This window comes from Rhynchophorus ferrugineus, unplaced genomic scaffold (genome assembly GCF_030347505.1).
Source record: "Rhynchophorus ferrugineus isolate W39M unplaced genomic scaffold, kcgeb_rfMv2 rfM3, whole genome shotgun sequence".
Lineage (NCBI taxonomy): Eukaryota > Metazoa > Arthropoda > Insecta > Coleoptera > Curculionidae > Rhynchophorus > Rhynchophorus ferrugineus.
In genome coordinates this window covers 56,878,908-56,900,514 of record NW_027472582.1, presented here as the reverse complement: position 1 = coordinate 56,900,514, position 21,607 = coordinate 56,878,908, and the positions used below count along the sequence as shown (strand labels likewise).

Here is a 21,607-nt window from a genome sequence, read left to right as displayed (position 1 = left end):
TAATCAAGTATAATCAAGTGAGTGGCAAATAAATAAACTAGGTCAATATTACATATTTTTATGATATATAGCCATTTATATATATATATATATATATATATATATATATATATATGTATATATATATATATATATATATATATATATATATACATATAAATTAAAAATATTTCTATAGATATTTAACAAAATAGTTAAATGAACCCATATGAAACTTGAAATAATAGTAGACATCACTGTTTCGTAACATTCTATGTCGCTAAGTTTTACCAGAAATTTTCGTATTGATGGCATATTGAGGGTGTTGTCTTTCAATACTCTAATTAATGTAAAACACATTAATTACAATCTATAACAATCTCCCAATGATTCAAACCCTCCTTTCCATACATCAGGCAAAGATATCAACAGTATTGAAATAATTTCTTTTAGAACATCAAAACAGATACTAAGTTCGTGATTATTTTCTGTTTATACAATTATAATTGGCAAACCTAAATTACAATCACAGTAACTGACAAAAGAATACAGCAAAAATTGATAAAAACAAGATTTTGTCTATCCAAAAAAATACTCATAATAAAATATAGAACCTATTATGTTCTGATATGGGTAACATTATAAAAATATCAAACACATAATTTCCCTTATCTGTTTTAAGTGTCTAGATACTATGATTTCCTACACTAAAATCTTCAATTACCGACTGCAACTGTGAAAATCAAGAAAATCGAAAACAGGCATCAAGAGACTTCGTGATAGGAGACTGTATTCTCATAATAATACCGAAGTTCTGCAACTCCCAGATAATACTCGAGCAGGGTTATAAACACATAGTCAAAAGAAACAAATCATTTGGTTATGTAATTCAGTGAAGTATATTTAAAAGAAAGAAAGCAGTGTTTATAAATGTCTCAACATTACTAATCTAGATACTATTTAAGGACTCTTGAAGTCTTCCATCAAGGTACAATTTACGTACTTTTTAATAAGAATAAACTCTTACAATTAAATACCAATTTAAAAATTTTATATAACAAATATAAAATGGGTTTTTAAGAAACAAAATTAATTTTTTTCAAAAAGTATTGAAACATATCCGCTTATAAAAATATCGATATATAGGTCAAAATAATATGAGCCAAAAATAGCGATATTAATATTTTTTCTGAACCCCTAGTTTTTAGGCCATTGAAAGTACATATTAAAGCTTAGTTAACAATGGCTATTAACAATGCATGGGAATCACGAAACTTTAAACACGTTTTTCTGGAAATTGCTTTATTCGACGGTGGACATGTTATCTCAAGTTCTACTGAACCAAATTACTTGAAAATTGGCGAGCCTTCTCTAAACATTTTTTATCGCATCAAACTAAGACTATAGTCACTTGATCGACGTAGTGGTCAAAACGACAGGACGGTCCCCCTACTGTTGCGAGTTCGAGTCCTTCTGGGAAATAGTAAAAAAGTTTAAGGGGGATAATGTAAAAGTTAATACAATAATATCAATTGGAGCTATTTGAATTTGCAATTACTGTTTTATTGAAGTTCAGTGCGAATATGCAATATTCCGATATCGGGTGCTAATTTTCGTTTAAATATTGAATTTACAGAACAAATGGTCGGTGCTTTTATCCGACAAATATGGTGGTTAACGAGACAAGAACGCCCTAAGCCACCGTTCTCGGGCACACCCTAATTATCAGTTTCCCGGGGATTTGTGTCTTGTGTCTGACCCAATTATATTAAGTAGCAATTCTGATATACAGTGCGTAAGGTGTCGGTATTAAGAATTTTCGGAGACTTATGACAACAGGGTCTCGTAAATAATTAACTTGATAGGGGAGATTTCGTTGCCTGTCCTGGTGTCTGACAGTGACGTATACGGTATTCCACGGCTTGGTCGAATTAACTCGAAGTGTATTTGAGGGCGAACACAACGGTTTAATATAGCTTAATGGTACGAGAATAGCTTATTATTTAAACTAATTAACTACCTCATTCAACCCCACTTCGTGTTTATGGGAAACATTTTTTGTAGGAATTTGGCAGCAATTAAGTTTAAGGGTGCCATATATTCACGTGCCACGGGTAGCTACATTTTCTCGTTTATCTCTCTGCGCCGGGACATTACTTAAATCCTTCGGCAGAAACAAACACGTTCAGTTTCAGGTAAATATTGCCGCGGACTTTCATTTTTTTAATCGCCAAATATTATGCTTTCTTGTTAAAACAGTATGCACTTTAAGAGTATATTTTTTCCCTGACTGTTGTTGATTCACCGGAAGGGTTTTCTCATTTTGCTAGATAGCTGGCTTGTGCGTCATATTTTAACCCTATAGTCCACTTTATTTTATAGTATTGCTATTTATTTTGCATATTTACGTAGGTACGAGACTTGACTGAAAAGTAATGTAAACATTTTTGTAGAACAACAAGAAATAGTTTTCAAAAATACGTCCAATTGCACGCGAAAATAATAGTTTCTTTTCATAGCATGCGCAGTACAAATAAATTCAACAAGAGATATTAGGTCCATACAACAGTCTATATCAACATTAACAATACGATACAAAAAAAAACCTTTAAGATTTTGTCGTTGAAGTTCAAATTCACATATGACCATACGCTTTTGAATGACTCTTGACTTCAATTCATACATCACAAAATATCAAAGGTTTTTGGGTTAATCCAATGTTCTGCGTTTTTTACTTGCGTCTTACTCAGATCGATATGTGATGCCTTCAAATCTTAATCTTCAAATTTGTTTAACTATCCAGAACACTCTTTCAGTGCCTTCGGTATCAAAATCACCACTTTTAAAAAATTCCATAATATACGGCTGTGTTTCTTTAAATTGAAATAAGAAAGTAAAGCGCCCCAGAACTGCTATTTACTAGGTAAAAGTTCAGACATTTTCAAAGCAATGAAAATAATTTTTGTTCATACTTCGACGAAATGATTCATGACGAAAAGTGAAGCATTTCAATTGGTTACAAATATATCAATATATCACCAACCCTCTATTTAAAATCATTTGAAAACTATTTATGAGCCTGATAACTAATGTGCTGTTGCCAACTTTTAATTGGTCTATAATTATCCTTTCTAAAAGTCATATTATTTTAAGAGCTAGTTATTATGACGATACTTTTGAGGCTTCTAATGTGAATTGATGAATAATAAAATATCGTAATTGTGCACCTATAATATCTATAAATGTTAATGAATATATGTTACGAAGCAAAGTGATATATCAACTTCATTATTGAACAGATGAATGATTACTGAAGATTCTTTTAAGAGAGATATTGCCACTTTAAATATATGAAATATTTTACAATTAGTCTCTTTTCTTATTTTAGTTTGTGACATAGTTTCTTCCACTATTGAGACTCCATTGTTATTTATATATCACTAATTCGCAACGTGTTACTTAGATATTTTCAATTTTTTCCCTGCATATTGCCCTCTCATTTGTTTTTTTTTTCTGCGTTTATCAATTCATTGTTCTCTTGTTCTATTTCTTTCCAACTAATTATTTTATTTTTTTTAGCTTTGTGTTAAAATATTTAACAGGTCAATTAAAAAGTCGCTGGCCTACCATGGTAAAACACATTTTTTTGGCAAAATTATTTTGTTCTATTCAACATCTCCAACTTTTCGATGCCATTTTTGTAGTACAATTTGTCCTTTTCTTCGAAATTTTCAGGCATTGTCAGTTTCGGCGATCACCTCTTCATTCGACGAAAATTTCTTCCGAGCGAGCATTCTTTTGAGATCTGAGAACACATGTAAGATCCATATGACAGGAAATAGTCGCTGAAGGCCAGATCTGGAGAATACGGTGGATGAAGCAATTCCAAGCAAGTCCAATTAATGGATTTTTGCGATCGTTTTCACTGACTTGTGACACGGTGCATTGTCTTGGTGAAGCAGCGCATTCATTTTCTTCAAATGCGGCGGTCTTTCGGCGATTTCGTCCTTTAAACGGTCACCCACCGTTTTTCCACGCTTTCGAACGGATTCATCATGTGCAGTCCACTCGGATGAGTGTCGATCGGACTGCGGGGTGAAATGATGGAGCCATGTTTCATCCGTTATCACATATCGACGCAAAAACACAGGTTAATTACCTTTGATCATCTTCAAACACTGATCCAAACCATTAACTCGTTGTTGTTTCTGATCAAAAGTGAGGTCGCGCGCCACACACTTTACACAGAGCTTTCTCATACCCAAATATTCGTGAATAATGTGATGTATACCTTCAACTAATATCTTTAGAGTGTCTTCTATTTTATTTTATTTCAATTTACGGTCATTCGAAATCATTTCGTGAGTTTTTTAATGTTTTCGTTGGTAACAACCTCTTTTGGGCGTCCACAGCATTCACCGTCTTCGTTGCTCATTTCACCACGTCTAAACTTAACATATCAATCTTTGATGGTTGATTTTTCTGGGGCAGTATCCAGAAACTCGTCATCAAGCCAAGTTCTTGCTTCAACTCTATTTTTTCCCTTCAAAAAGCCATATTTTATCAACACGCGAAATTCCTTTTGATTCATTTCTTTCACAATAACAAAAGTTGCTTCACTCAAAATGCTATAATTCACAAACTAATAATTCAACACCTGTCAAATTTATACACCCATGTTTTGGGGGTTAGGGCTAACAAAAGAAAACATATGGATATAATTCTAGTAGCGCCATCTATGTTTCAGGACGGGAACTTTTCAGTTAACCTGTTACTGTTCTCATGGTACTTCCTATTAGTAATCTCTTGCTAAATGTTTTTCCTTTGGTGCTACTGTACCTTTCTAAAGCCGCCTAAAGTCTTATTTTCCGGTTATATTTTATTTTCCAGATGTTTTTCCTTTCGACTACCATTTGTTACAACCAATGACAAATGATTTCAAGACTAAAGTTTGCTTCTTGTGAAGACTAATTAAAGTTTCTTATTTGTTTAGAAATAATAATAACGGTTCCGATTCATCAGTTGCATGTAATACCTAAGAATTTCTCAGAAATGGATTTTATCTCCTACGAAAGTTAGGTAATAATAGTCAATATATGTATTTAATTGTAAATAATCTAATTAAGTCCAACAACATAATATTTGATTGAATTTTGTTTAAGTACCAATTGTATTGTTAATTAAGCCGCATAAGAGATGAGATTCGAGATATTGCCCTACAAATGTACAAATTATTGACCATAAAAGATCGCATTTTCTCGCTTATGGTGCATCTCGATCTAATTTAAAATCCGAATTTATTTTATAACTTTTCGTTGTTTGTACTATCGTGTTTGATCTCACTTTTATGGCTTTCCTAAAATCTAAATTCTCCCTCTTCTAACGGCGCTAAATTGGACCTGGCGTACTCTAGAAACAGCTTTTCACGGTGTCAGTAAGACTCTTCGGGGGTGTTTTATTTAAAAATCTCATTTTAGATCCGACCCGATTTGTTCCAATAATGTTTAATGGGAACGCCGGAGGGATTTTAGGAACATTAATATTAATGAAATGTGGATGCGTGAATATCATAATAAGAATAGTAGTAATATACTTATAACTTTTGTGTATTTTTTTTCAATCACTGAATTAACTCACTCAATAAACTCAAACATGGCTTGACCGATTTCAATAATATTTTGTTAGGCGGTTGTTAAAATATTGAGACTCAAAAGAACAAATGAAAATCCAACATTTGCGAATTAATGATTTTATTTTAATATACTTTTTGGGTTAGTTTACTTTTAATAAGTGGCGTTCACGGTAGATCTATCATATAATTTTTGTTTAAACCCTAAGGTTAATTAATTTAATAAATTTAAAATCGTTTATCATTTTTACGTAAAAAAAATTGTTGATTTTTAACGAAAGGCGTAGTTAATCCAAATCTTAAGTACGCTTCGCCATCAATCTGCCCTTCCGTTAGCATATATTGAGTTAGTAATACAGACATAGGTTACACACATAACCAGAAACTTAGCATTACTACAGGACTATTCAAATTGACAGATTTGACTGTAAAAATTATCATTTTGTCATTTTACAGTCTTCATTAGAATGCTGATAAGCTCACATAAGCCAATCTAACCGATTCGCAATCCTAATTACTGAAATTATTAAACAAATATTTCAAATGTTTTTGTTCTGGCTTAAATCAGACGGTGCAATGCATGACGCATACCTGATCGCGGAGTCTAGCCCTGGAGTGACAAGTGGGACCGGGTTATGTGGGACTCTGGGATTACCAATACACTAAACCGAAACCGCCTGGCCTGGCACCCATTATTCCTGTATATTTCTAATTCTTTTTGGAGATTCTAATGTGGACTGAACAACTCCTGCTGATTCCAATATTGAACTTATATGGCTATATTTTCTTTTTCAATAGGTTAAGTTAAAAGATCTGTGAATAAACACATTTTATATATTTCAATTCAATTATGTTTATCAAGTGTAATGAAAGACTTACTATTTCAATTCCAATTAGCATTAAAATTTTGGTTAAGCTAATCATTCTGTCTGAAATACAAAGAACAAGTCCTCCTATACTTATCTAAGAGATTATAGGAGATTCCCACAAGTTTATCATTAATTACTTTTAAATTCCATTTCTGTATTATAGCAGTTTAAATTGGTACCTTCACATCACGGAACACAACATATTTGCTTTGTTTTTACATTTAGTGAATGCTATAAAAAATATTACAAAACCAAATTTTATTAAAATTATACACCATAATAGAAAAACCAATATAACCAAAATATGTCTTATAAAATTTTAACCCAAAGCATGAACTGAAAAGCAATCAATCTGTCAGTTGCTTTTATACTATGTCCCATTTGACTTCCCTATTTATATCTTTATTTTCTATGAAATAGACTGATTTAGAATACTACCAGTATGCGCAGGTAACAGCATGCCACATTGAATATGTGATTGTTGTTACTCAATGCTGCTTGTAAAATGAAATTTTTACAGGAGTATTTGAAAATTTCACAGTCATTGAGGCACACTTGAGAATCTACTATATTTTATCGTATATATATGATGCAGCTAGTATTATTCTCAATAAATTATAGTCAATATGAAGTATAGATCTCAAGAATTATATTCAAATAAACTGTATTTTATAACATGCTATATGCCAATAAAATAATTTTAACACTTTTTGGTGATATATTCTTTCATAATATACATTATTCGGTTTATTTCGCGAAAGAACATGAGAGCATGAAGTAAAAACCTCTCAACCATTAAGCTGTTTAAGGTACTGCAGGCCGCTAAGATTCACAACTGCCATTGATCAGCCACAGTTATACATCATATTATATCATTATCATACAGAGCATCTTATAAAACCCGGAATGTTCAGCCAGTTACTTCAGGCATAAAGGCTACTATTTTCTTCTTTTATTCATATTCCGGAGTCCCGCACTTCTTCTGTCAGAAAGCTGTTTTGATCTTGTCTTCATTTTACTGTTATGCATAGTCTACATTGCTGCGAACAATGCTTAAGCGTCAATATTAGTATGAGCAAATGTTGCCCCTATCATCAGTGAATAGCAGATGGGCTAAAAAATTTCAATCGTCATAATGGATGCCATCATGTATGACATTGAAAGTATGTGAGTATTAATTAATGCCACTTGGCAGAAGTTTGATTTTTAGAATTACACAACTTAAAAATATATATTTATCTTACTGTTACGATAGTTCAAATCTGATATGGATATACTATATGATTGTAATTGTGAATTTATCTAGGCAACAGTTTGAAATCCGACGAGGAATAAATATCCCTGTTTGGCTGGGTAAGACAGGATAACTCCTGGAATGATATCTTGAGATGGTGATTGGCCAGTCGGTAGACTTAATGCAGAAGATCGTGGTTCAAAAAAACACGCTGAACAATTTGTCGAGTCCAGATAATTCCTAATAGGTAAAAAGGAAACTTCAACAATATAACATGAAATGTTGGCAGAAAAATCTTACTTTGAGAGTTAATAATGTACGTAATTTTAACTTTGCAGTTATAAAAGATCTTTAAAATTAATTCACATTTCTGTTAAAGTAATAAAACATTACTAAAATAGCATTAGAGCCATAAAAATAAAGTCATTATCATCACAAAATATAATGGTATCAACATGACAAGCTATATTCACAGTGAATATTCAGTAAAACTTTTGAGTGTTGTTATATAACTATTATCCTTGTCTAAACCCCTATATCATTTATCATTTAATAAAAAAGGGAAGACACAGTGTTTTAATTCATTCGATTAATTGACATGGTACCCTATTATTCATATATTTTAAACATTACCTTATAGTTAATTCATCATATATTAATGCAAAACTATTTTATCTATGTTGCAATCTATGCAAATCTATGTTAGCAGTTAACATCTGTATTAACGAATATATTTGCTTTTCTAATTTTATATGAAAATTCCAAGGCTTTGAACTGATATGAAATTCTTACTTCTTACAAGGGACTCTTCGAATGAGTTCAAAAAAGGCGCTGTGTTATAACATAATTTGTATACGTATTTTCCATTAAATATTTATGATAAAAATCTAATAATAATAATAAAACTAATATACTGTTATTGGTATAGAATATACCGAAGAAGCAGCCTGACCCTCAGAAAATTAATCACGATCTATTATACTCTTCGTTTCCCTAACATTGTCTTTCGAAATTATGGCTTCAGGGTGGGCCAAGAAAATTAAGTACTGTATTCTTTTTGGGGCGAGATTTATTAGCTCCGGTTTTAGCGCAGCTGATGGATTTAATTGCTGAAAATCCCAATTTAATAAGTTGCGGTTAAATAAATACCGTTGCACGCACCTCTCGGTTTTTGCTCAGCTTTAACAAAATAATAGATGTGTTTTAATATCTTTAAATATTTGCCAAATAAATAATATATATGGTTGTTTGAGTTAATTCACTCCCAAATAAAATTTGAAAAACGTATTTTATATATCTTTATTATTTTATGATATAATTTTTTATAATTAACTTATTTTTATAATTCGATTTTAAAATATCATTTATTAAGATTTTACTCAAAGCATGGTACCTTAATATTTATAACTGCCTGGCTGGACCTCTGGTATCTCGCAGTGAAAGTGCAAAATATCATTCGAATCAAATCTTCATTACCTTTTCTGAAAAATTCAGGAAATGTTTGCTTGAATTTATTTATATATTTAATATAATATATTGCAGTCATTTAGGTAAATTTTAAAACAACTAAATCAATATATATATATATATATATATATATATATATATATATATATATATATATACATATATATATATATATATATATATATATATATATATATACATATATATATATATATATATATATATATATATATATATATATATATATATATATATATATATATATATATATATATATATATATATATATATATATATATATATCTCACAGAGAGATGGTAGTATTTATCATCTTTTTTTACAAATCTGTTTTAGTTTTAGGAGTATATAGCATCATATATTATGTTTCAGTGTGTGATTGTGGTATTCAGTTTCTTCTTTTAAATTTCCTTCGGTTGCCAATTAATATAGTTGTGTACTAAACTTAATTCGCTACTTATACTACTTGGTTTTGCATCCATTTAAAATACATACAAAGTTGTACATAGACATAACTTTAGATATATAATATTATATTGAGTTAATTAATTTAACAGTTTTATTTTGTTTCAGATTTTACTGTAGTTACAGTCCATACGTCTCTAAAGGTAAGTTTCTTCATATATTACTATTATCATTTGTTCCTTAACCTCTGGTACAAGTAACTAGCAACTTAAAAATCAATAACAGAGCACAATAACGTTTTGGTAATTATTTGCCACTATTATTTATATGATAATAGTATGAATTTTGTATTTGAATGATAATCCTAATTATCACATCACTGAATATTGTATAACTGAATATTGTATAAACAAAGTTAAAGCCAATATAGCCCTGGTTTGTATCTATAAGGTTGCATAAATAAATCCTTCCGAGTTTTTTGGAGAATTGTTAACTCTCCATAGTATTTTAGAAAAGAAGATGTCCACAATCATATAAAGGTGCTTATAGTCAATAAAAACATTAAAAGGTTGGTGAAAAATAGCAAGTGAACTATAATTACAAAGTACTACAACTGACAACTGAATAATCTTTAACTAGTATTGTATTTAATGTAATTAATGTATGTGTGGAAACTATGTCGCGTTTTAAACTAATATAGTGAGTAACCAAGCTCAGATCAATATTAAGGAAAAAGTTATCAGATAGTGAATAACTAGTTGTAATTTATATGTAAACCATATGCTATTTAAATTAAAAAAGTATCATATAATTTATATGAGTATTGCATTATGTCTATTAAAAATAATCTATAAAGCAATATATGTTTAGAAGAAACAAATCAATCTCTGTTAATATTAACTTTTTCCCTTCTATCCTCATCTCAATAGACTAATTAATGTTTTAGAAATTTAAATTATGCTTCAGATGCATACTAAATATAATTATTTCATTTATAAGCCTAACAAAAGTTTAGTAATATTATTCATTTACTACTTTTATATACTGCTTTTATTTTACTGGTATAATAAGTTATTTTAAGAATATACATCTATATATATGGATCCACTACGACAAGTTTGAAAATCCATAGGAGTGTATCCATAGTAATCCATAGGAAGTATCATTAGCATAGGAGTGTCATTCACATGGACACTGAAGTGGAATGTATGGGCCTTAAAGCTTTGCTGTGCATATGGTGTGATCAATAAGGTGTGGCGTATTACAAGCTGCTGTGTTACAAGAAGAAATGAACGAAATGAAGTTAATAGAATAAGCTAAAAGTGATCATCCTTCATGACAACACTAGGCCACAGTTTGCAAGAATTGTGAAGGATATACCTTTACACCTCGAATAGGAAGTGCCGCCGCAGCTAGCATAATCACCAGATGTAACACCTTTTGACTCCCGTTTGTTCATATCGATGCAGCATGTTTTGATTAGCAAGAATGGGAAATTCGAAAATGTAAAAATGTAAAATCGATGACTGTAAAAATATTTATAAAAATATATTTTTGACATCTAATAGCTGGGGTTTGTAAAATTAAGACTAAATTCAGGTACAAAGAATTGAAGTCATTTTGGCGACCAACTAATTTTAATATTCCTGCTAAACTTTCCGCAAATTGACGATGAGCTCGTTACTACGAAAACTTCGGACCAATTGGTCTCTATCTGTCATAGAAAGTTTCAAATTATGCGGGCGGATATCAGTGTTATCGACTTTAATCTCTTTTCTATAGTTTCCCGAACTTGTAAGATAGGAATCGTTTAACTCGTAACATTGGAATTTGACAGTCGTTAGAAAATTTTTATTGAATCCGAATCCGAATAAAAATTTAATAAAATAACGCCGTAGAATTACCTCTAAGTCTCGTCTATTCTCGAATTATTTTATTATATTTAATTTGTTTGGACTTATACTAGATTATAGTACCTAAATTCTACGAATAAAATTATTTTAATATAAATACATTTTTTAGTGTTTATTATTATTATTAGTTTATGAATTTTTAGTATTATTACAATATAGTGAAAATATTTTGTCGTATATATTTATCTTCATTATATTATGTTTTTATCGTTTAGATGATGAAATATTTCTAAACAATAGCAGTAATGTTGCTAAATTTGGCGTAGTAATTTTGCATGTATTATATATATTTCAAACGTTTATTCCATCATAAATGAATTGTGTTAACCAAATGTCACTACAAATAGATAAATAATTTGGTTGATATAACCAGACACACAAGCCTGCATGCAGAAATCCTGCCTTGTAAATTTAACATTTCGTTGCAGGTGACAGAACGGAATATGCAATTTTATCATGGCCGCCATATATTTCATATTTATTTATGAGGTCTAGATTATATCAGCCAACTTTAAATTAAATAAATAGCAGTGACAAATTTTCAGAAAATTATTTTCCCTCAAGATCCGAAACATATTTCACTGAATTTTAGTTTTTATTATATTGTAATTATATTAGTCCTTGCATAAAAAAGGTCAGCTTGGTAACACTATGGTCAAACCAGCGGGGTCATTCTTTGTATTGATGTGACCAATACCACTTGAAACATCTTTTGATTTCTTATGCACAAGTCTATGACTGATATATGGCTAGTTTATTTCTCGCCAGTAATTAGATTTAGCGAGACCTGATATATCCTGGGCTAGTCTGTAAACAGTATTCTGTAGGTTGTCGAGAGTATATATTGTACTATATATTGTTTATTTTCCATAACAAAACTGAGTATATTGGTAACATTTTTATAATACCCATTTCATTCACGTACACAAAAATCGATACCATTTTTGATATGGTATTTGCCGAATCCGAAATCATTAGAATCATAAACAATTAAAAATATATCAATATAGTTAAGTACTTCAAATATTTCAAAAGATTTATGGAAGAAAATGATTAAGCTGAGAATTGTATAAGTAGCTAATTTATTAGTTAGAAATAGTTAAAAAATGAGATATACTATTACAAATTTGATTACACGTTAATAGTAACACGATACAGATTAATAAATATAAAATTTAATAAGATATAAAAAAAGCAATTTTGACAAATACTTGCTTTTGTAAACGGAACTCTTTTTATATATTATTTTTGCAAAACAGCTATATAATGTAAGAAGTACAACAGATTTTCAAATTAAAAAAATTAAAAAGCCAATCCATGGGATTATCCTGTGTAAATTATTATTTTAACATTAGTAATTATTATTTATACAAATATAATGCTATTTAAACATATTTTCAACAAGTCTATTCTTATTATTCCTAGCCTATTCTACACATCCGCCTTTGATGTGGTAGCTAACAAATTATCAGATTATTGTCAATTTACAACATTATAGTTATTATTTACAATTTTGATTCTTTTATTTGTTTCAGAGATTTAGTTTTTGTCAGTAGTAATCTCTACAAACGATTCTAGAAGGCCTCTATTTTTAAATTTTTAGTTCTAAGTTCCCTTTAAACCGATCTAACACTATAAAAAGAATAAGAGATTCTTCTATTCTTGTTGGATAGATATTACTAATCAATTTATTACCATATCTTTTGATTAGCACACTGTACTGTACAATATTTGAAATGATGTTCACGCCAATGATAACAATATTTATGTGATTATCATAGTAACGAATAATGTATATTAATTTTAGTGCGCATAATTTGTGTCCCACATTCCAACACAATTTTGTCAAATATTACAATTTTTTTTGTCCAATATACTATCTTTAGTTTAATTAATAATAGCCAAAATATGCTTTACAATTTAATTAAAGTGCAAGCGCTATATTATTGTGGAGCTATAAAACCACATCACAATAAAGTTATTTAATGACTCTAAATTAATTTATGATACAGACCAAGTACATTATAGTTATTATACTATCCTGTCATATACTGGGTAAGATTTAATTACAAGGTTTTATTTGCGTTTGAAAATATTTTCCTTTTTAGATATAACTTGTTTTTTCAGGTTGTTAATAAATATGAATTCCACTTGAATAAAATCCCCCTATTTTTCAGGAGACAAATGTTAGGACTTTTGGACTTTAGGACTAGGATAATTTTCTGTTTTCATATATATTTTGTAGCGAGAATACAGGATATTTAACTTCGATATATTATTATTATTTGTTGCAGAAAACGCATATATAAGTGATGACTTAGAGATTCTGATAAAGCAGAAATACTTGATTACCAAGATATGCTTGTTGCATACTTGTTATATCGCGCGACTAATACATCCTGGCTACGGATTGTGTATTTGAGAGAACTAAAAATAGACGCCGAGAGAGAAATTTGTTTTGTATTGTGATCGATTCGATTTGGACCCTCCGTGTTATTTTGCATCGCCGTTCAACAATTTTTTTAAATAATATAAAATATTTTGTGATTTGAAATCTTTCACATTTAGTAACGTACATCAGATATCAGCTAATTTTGCAATAATATAATAATTTAATGAAACTATGCGATTTATTCTCCTATGTACACTTTCTTAAACTCATATACTTATCATTTTAGACATCTTCCCGTGTAGTTTTAATGTAGCCTTAATGTTGGCTACAAAAATGTATAATTAGAAAGAAAATGTTATACTAATAAACTTGAAATTTTTCAATAAGAATTTATCAGAAATTTACTCTAGGAAAATATATAAATCCATACGGATCCACAAGGAAATTTACATGGTTTGACCATGTTGGATAACATAAATATCGGTATGTTCTCTAAATTGACTTATACAATGTAGCTGCGAGAGCAATAACCAAATTGATCTGTGAAAATATATGACTATGAGAATCTTGATAACAGCAAATTTCCTTAATAATCAGATTTTATATAGAAGTAAGAGAATGAATCAAAAATTAAAGGTTTATATAGTTTCAAACCATTTCGGTCGCTAAAAAATCAGATGCATTGAAATCTTAGTCTAGTACAAATATAATATCATCGCCTCACTATTCGATAAAACAACTCGCAGAAATTATTACCATCATCTCTGATAGACATATTTTAGTATATTCGAAACGAAACTCAGCCAATTTTAATGTAATGAATTGGATTTATTAACAAAAATAGTAAAACATAAAATCGTTCAAGGACATAAAATAATTCCTATCAAGAAATATTATTTTAACGTTATGGATATGAATAAAACTATTCGCTTCAAGAGGCAGAAGTAACTAATTATTTCACGAAATATGATGCACATTCCCAAAAGGCATTGATTTATCACGATGTTTTTAACAAAATTTTACTCATATTTTTACACGCTGCCTTATTCACCGGATGTAGTTCTATTGAATATTTTGAGTTATTTGAGGATTGAAATGGAATCAAAATTGGATACAAAATAAATTAGCAAAATTAAGTAGCCCTTTCAAGATTCATTTCAATGGTCTTATTATTTTTTAAGACACTTGTTTTTTTTTAAGTTTAATATAAAATGCTGACTGATTTAAGCATAAATAAGCCTAAAATAAACAAATTATTGAAGAAATCCTGCCTCTCCCTCTCGTGAGCAGTGCGAGGAATTCAAAGTAAAGCGAGCGGGCGAATCAAAATTATCCGATCAAATTTAAATTTGAAAAGACACTTTTTTTGACAACAGCCCAAGTTTGTTCTAAGCCACTTCCGAACTTCCATTTTAAACAAATTAGAATGGACATAATTAAAAAGCTTTTTGCTGGTATGCCGATATTCGGTCGGCGGCCCGTTATATAACCAGTAGTAAATCATCGAAGTTGTAACCGTTTAAGCTGTGGCAACTTTCATTGCCTAAACTTTTAAAGTATTTATAAATCTAGCGCTTTGGAGAAATGCCCCTACGTAATAATGGAGATTTGTGCTTGAACTTTTATATTTGACTCGGGGAATTTTCAGGCCACAAGAGTTGATTAAGATTACTTTTTGATTTTTTTTATGGGACTTTTGGGCATTAAAAAGTTTAAATCAATTTGATGAGTTATAACACTAAGAACTTTTATAGCTCATGGCTATATATATATATATATATATATATATATATATATATATATATATATATATATATATATATTTATTTTGAAGAGATATTTTGAAGGTTTACAATATATTATATACAATATATTAGATTTACATTAAAACGTTGGTATTAGTTAATATTCTGGTTTTTATCTTACACTTACTGCTCAAAACATCGGGATAAGTTCAGTATTAACTAAAGTATATATATATATATATATATATATATATATATATATATATATATATGATATATACATATATATATATATATATATGATATATACATATATATATTTACAAGGTTTACAATATATTATATACAATGTATTAGATTTACATTAAAACGTTGGTATATATATGGTATATATATATATATATATATATATATATATATATATATATATATATAAACCAGAATATTAACTAATACCAACGTTTTAATGTAAATCTAATATATTGTATATAATATATTGTAAACCTTCAAAATATCTCTTTCAACATCGACTACAATTTCTATTTTTGATTAATTAAACTATATTTAAATAGATCACATTCACTACAGCCTTCATAAACGTATCCTTATGTCAATTCTGTTAATGCTATAATTTTATAAGAGAGAACATTGCCCTTATTTTATTTTGTTAAAGTTAAGGTTAAGGTTCTCTGTTCTTACCATAGCCGCAAGCACATATACACTGATGGGTCTAAATATCATAGTGGGCTTGCCATTTTGGTTCAATATTGACCGCTGAACTCTTTGCAATACTCAAAGCTTTAGATCACATTGAAATAGAATATTTAAAAGAATGGCTCATCCTACCTGATTCAAACATATATATATATATATATATATATATATATATACTAATAACACTGAACTCATTAACTAATACCAACGTTTTAATGTAAATCTAATATATTGTAAATATATTGTATATAATATATTGTAAACCTTCAAAATATATCTTTCAACATTGACTACAATTTCTATTTTTGATTTCTTGTTGAATAGCTTCTCTCGATGGGATTGCAGTATAAAAGATACATGTGTATAGTAATTAAACTATATTTAAATAGATACATCAAATTCCCTAGGACATTCACTACAGCCTTCATAAACGTATCCTTATGTCAATTCTGTAAGAGTTCTGTTAATTCAATCAAATTCAAGAGTCAATTCTGTTAATTCTATAATTTTATGAAAGAGAACATTGCCCTTATCTTATTTTGTTAAAGTTAAGGTTCTCTGTTCTTACCATAGCCGCAAGCACATATACACTGATGGGTCTAAATATCATAGTGGGCTTGGCATTTTGGTTCAATATTGACCGCTGAACTGTTTGCAATACTCAAAGTTTTAGACCACATTGCAATAGAATATTTAAAACTTGCTCATCTTACCTGATTCCCTGATATCCTGGAACAGAAATTCAACCATCTCCTGATCACCGACCCACTGTTAATCATCCGTACCTTCTATCTGAATGGCTGATACTTAATAATGAATGAGATAACTTTAGTGTGGATCTTTTCTCACGTTGGCATACCGGGAAACGAGTTCGCGGATAGTGCGGCTAAATCGACAACGTCGTCTCCCCTCATCATCACAAATGTTTACATCTACACTTACCTTATTCCATTCATTTCATGTTTTACCAAGAACGAGGCACAGCGTTGTTGGGCCCAGGAGGCCAACTATAACAAAGTCTTTAGAATTAAAACTGAATTTTTCCTCTCTTCACGTTCCTTCGCAAGATCCATCCACAACTCACACAGCTTAAGGCTATGTATAGGCTGCATAATTTTAGAAATTCCTTAACAGGAAAAAATACAGGCAGACGTCTTGGATTTTTATGAGAAATTGGTTACCACACATTTTTCGATCTGTCTACAGTTTTCCCTTTTCGGAAGTAAAAAAGTAAAATATGGCAACAATACATTATCGATATATTGATATTCTTGATGTATATTTACTTAACATAGAATGACGCTAAGTTTATATCTATAATGGTCTATGAACTATATAGTCATTGTAGTGTATGTTCTATGAACTGTGTAGAAAACATGCTATATTATGTCCTTAACAAATAGGTATTAAATTTCATTTAGCTAAAAAATATATAATCTATATTTTTTTTAGTTCATCTTTCTATAGTCCACTTTAAAAGTTTGGAAAGGTCACATAACCTTTTTGAAGGAGATCCTCAAACAGACATATATTATAAACTCCTAATTTTATACGAATCGCGACATATTTTAAAATTTAAAAATAGGAAAGTTACCGTAAGTATACTGTTGGACCAACGTGATATTTTTCTTGATGTAGATGATTTTGTGTGAATTTTAAAAAATCAAATCAACCACCTTGCTTAATTTCAGTATTATCACCCATTAACTTTAGAACTTGTCAGGATCTCTGTGAAATTATTCATGAAATGTTTAAAAAGCCAACGTATTTCGATGGTCAGCGTTACCACTTCACAATATTTATACTATAAACTATTTAATAAATAATAATTAATAACAATAATTAAACTAAACACTAAGTAAAAATGCAAAAATATAGGTTTTATTAAAATGCAAGAAAAATTAATATTACAAAAATAATTAATTCTAGATTTATATAGACAAAGTAAAAAGGTTGTTTTAAAATTAAATACCGTATAATAGTCGAAACGTTTATTCTCGCATATAGTCCCATTTATTTTCCGTTTTCAATAAGTCCTCCGAGGAACTCAACTTTTTCAGGAAAATTAAATTCCGAATGAGAAACAGAAGAAGTTTTCTTGTCCGCCGGCAATATTTCCACATCGACTGTTAAAACATATTTTTCAATATATCCCCATTTTCCTTGTTCGGTGATTTCATCCAAAACCGCCATAACAAAAGTCATCTAGGCGGAACTAATCCAATTGTTTTTCTCCTACCCCGAGGCCGGATTTTTATTTCGATATAAATTTGACCGAAAAAGTGCCTTAATCTTCAATATATCAGCGTCCGTGCCGTCTTTGTGGAATGCGGATTGGCGTAAAGGGATTCCATTTAGATCCGTCGTAATACCGAGGAAATAAAATAAGTTTTTAAACACTTTCCGTACGTGGGGGAAGTTAATGAATATCTGACCAGCACTAACAACAGCTTTATTTTCGTTAATGAGTAGATGTAGAGCCTCCCTTTATTGCTATAGAAAACCACGATGGTGCTTAATAATATATCCAGTAAGCTTTCGATAAATAAATAAAATAAAATATAACAATTTTGATGCAATTATTATTTCATTTTATTTCAATATTTTGTTCAATATTTATCATAACTATTATTAGAATAACATTAGGATTAGAAGTACTTTTAGAATCCTTTAAAAAAAATGGGGGCATCTGGAATCGTAAAATTTGACACGGCTAAAACTAGGCAGAGGAATACTTTTTAGGTCTAATATTTCTGTGTATTATGCGCTACAAATAAATATATTCCATTAAATGGAATAGCCGTCAGATCGGCATATGATATCGGAAATATATAACCGTACGGATTAAGTGTTTAGCTCGTCAACAGTAGTACACATTAAAAATCATCGTGGTCCGGAGATGCGGCTAATTTCGGAACTATTCGTATATTCGTCGGGGGAATCTACTCGCCGCAAGCCGAAATGTTAAAGTCCATGTTGCCAAATTTACAGCTAGATTAGATACGTTTTTTACTATTCAGTACAATATATAGTTCTTGCTTTATATTTATTGCTTTATATTTGGCAATACTGCAGGCTGCTGCAAGCTAAGCGTTCCTCACAAGAAATGGCAATAAACGATTTATTGTTGGACATTTATTCGTTTAACTATTAAAGCGTTTGATATGGCATTTTTGAAGTTATATTATAATTTTCTTTTTTATTTAAAAAGAAGGCCTACTAGTTTAACATATCAGCGTTTTAACAGGATTACAAATATGGAGAGTCAAAGGTAGGTTTAGTTCCAATTGTTTCAAATAGGATAAATTAAGAATGATTTAAATTTTGCAGAGAAAGTAAGTTGATATGTCAAGTTTGTAATATAACATAGTTAGTAGCAAGAGAAAGAAATATTTCACCATGAGCTTGCTGCACAACTAAAGCCGATAACAAGAAGGATCATCTGCCTTCTCTGAGTCTCCATTTAATGATTTTAGTATCCATACATACTGAATTTCGGTAGCATTTTTGTCAGATCCATAATATAGATGTTAATCTAATATATATTTTAATAATTTGTAAGGCTTAAAAGTTGGAAGCCTTAGGACGATAAAGAAAAAAAATATTGCAAAGTCAAGAAAACAAGTCAAGAAACTATCAATATGATTATTATCTTACGAATGAATTTTAGGTAGTGTACGATATGTCAAGAAGTAAAAACAAGTAGCCAATATGAATCCCAGAATAATATTCAACAATTGAATTTTGACGAGGTAATTGGGAATTACATATTTAAGTAATTTCAATTAATCGTCCAGTTTATAGGCACTGCAGAAGTGCAGGAAAATATTGCATACCGTTAATCCTGAAAAGGTAGCTATTTAGAAAAGGATCGCACTTGCTAAAGCTGTAAATCATACAGTTGATAAGGAAAAGTAATTTGCCAAAATATCAAAGAGAAAAACAAACCTAAGCAGAAATAAAAGAAAATAGTTGAAAGAAATATATATACTAAAATAAAACACAAAATATTAATCTCATTGCGTTTTTAGGTACTTGAGTCCTTTATTTCATTAATTATGGTAATGTTTTTTTAGACGGCAAGCCCTTTTTCAATGAAATATATTAACCTTGGCTTTTTTTTGGAAAAATTTTGTGTTGCAACTTTTATTGTATTATAATTAATTAGTGTGAGAAGTATAAAGGACTGTATCTACAAGAAAGTTTTTATTTTTTTTAAATTTTAAAATATATGTATGAATATAATATAAAAAATCTTCTTCTCTTTCTTCTTTACCTCTTCTAAAATGTTTCATCAATTAATGTCATGTCCTTACTTTTTTTTTAGTTAGGTCATTGTTACTATATATACATATGTATGGTATATATAGCTTAATATAAAACTTATGAACATTACCCTTTATTTTAACAACTTTTAACGGAGTATATTTTACGCTTCGAAGATTAGCACTATGCTGCTATTTTAGTTGAAGTTGTGTAAATTAAAACAAACACTATTGTTGGTTTTTTGGTGATGGAGATTAATTAGTGAAGAATCCATTATATTAAATAAAAATGATTATGTGGTGAATGTTTTGGAATGGTATCCTTACTAAAATGTACTTCATTAGATATAATTAACATATTTCCAAGTTACGGATGCATATTGGTATCAACAAGATTAAGAAATTTACATACTAGTACTTGTAATTTGTTGTAATTTATATAGCCATTTTTATTGATATATTAAAAGGACCACCGATATTGCTCCAAAAGGTTTTATAAAAATGTGATACACTTAGAGAGTGTATTTGTAGTGAACATTAGTTAAAACATTTTCATGTAGTGCCTCAATTTTTCCATAAATTGTCTTTTTTTATAGGGTATAAGTGAAATTCACCTACTTATCATTAAACCTAGGTTATGATCATTCCACATATATGGACATTCCACACTTTCCAAGTTTTTAAATTACTGTATGGCCTTGCTCTTATCGTATTGGGGTTATCTTCATTGAACTAAGCTTGGAGATGCCCATTGAGATAGGATCCACCATTTCTAAGATGCAGTTACAAAAAAGTTTATAGAATGTTGGCATCAAGAACCTTACAAATGAAATTTGTAAATAAAATTGTTTGTTATATATTGGAGTAACCTTTTTGCCAACTAGAATTTATCTGCACTGATTTATTTAATTTGCATTAGGCCCACTGACTGGCAAATGACCAACTTAGATATCATCCCGGAAAACATCCGATCTTAC

At 29.6% G+C, this 21,607-nt stretch overlaps 1 protein-coding gene across 1 annotated transcript in view; it reads left to right on the top strand.

The window, feature by feature from the left end:
- Positions 1-21,607, top strand: part of Schip1 (Schwannomin interacting protein 1) — a 612,769-nt gene that overhangs the window by 296,262 nt on the left and 294,900 nt on the right. Inside the window, exon 5 of the mRNA XM_076400854.1 lies at positions 9,770-9,804. The gene's annotated coding sequence lies outside the window, so the exon portion shown is untranslated. The remainder of the gene's footprint in view (positions 1-9,769; positions 9,805-21,607) is intronic.